We start from the raw sequence: 673 nt of genomic DNA, 5'->3' as shown, positions 1-673 counted from the left end.
CCCCCCTCCAACCCCAGCCCTCCCCCAGGGAGCAGGAGGCAGGGGCTCTCGGCACTTTTCCAATCTTTTATTGCAACAGCAACCGCAGAAGTGACAAAAAAACAGCGAGAGCCAGTGCAGGGAGCAGAGCTGCCTGATCCCCCCCCGACCCCACAGGGCTGCGGGGCCTGGGGACCTCTCGGGGAGCTGGGGATTCCCCCGAGAGCTGAGGTTCCCCAGGAATTTGGGGATTCCCTGGGGAACTGGGGGCTGCTTGGAGTGCTGGGGAGCCCCTGGAAGCTGGGGAACCCCTGGGGAGCTGAGCACCCCCAGGGATTTGGGGATCCACAGGGATTTGGGGATGCCTCAGGCAGCTGAGCAACTCCAGGGATTTGGGGAACCCACAAGAGCTGGGGAGCCCCTGAGTGCTGGAGACTCCACAGGGAGCTGAGGATCCCCAGGGATTTGGGGATCGCTTGGGGAGCTGGGGAGCCCTGGGAGAACTGGTGATCTCCAGGGATTTGCAGATTCCCCAGGAGCTGGGACCTCCCGTCCCCCCATGGACTGAGCATCCCTGCAGATTTGGGGATCCCCAGGAGCCAGGTACCCTGGTTTCCCTCCAAGGGGCCGGGATGCAGCTGGGAAGCGGGAGCGCGAGCAGTGCAGAAGCGGCAGGAGGGTCCTGTGCCCCCCC

The sequence above is a fragment of the Egretta garzetta genome, unplaced genomic scaffold, assembly GCF_000687185.1.
Source record: "Egretta garzetta isolate BGI_Z169 unplaced genomic scaffold, ASM68718v1 scaffold284, whole genome shotgun sequence".
NCBI classification, from domain to species: domain Eukaryota; kingdom Metazoa; phylum Chordata; class Aves; order Pelecaniformes; family Ardeidae; genus Egretta; species Egretta garzetta.
Note: the sequence above shows the minus strand (reverse complement) of the source record.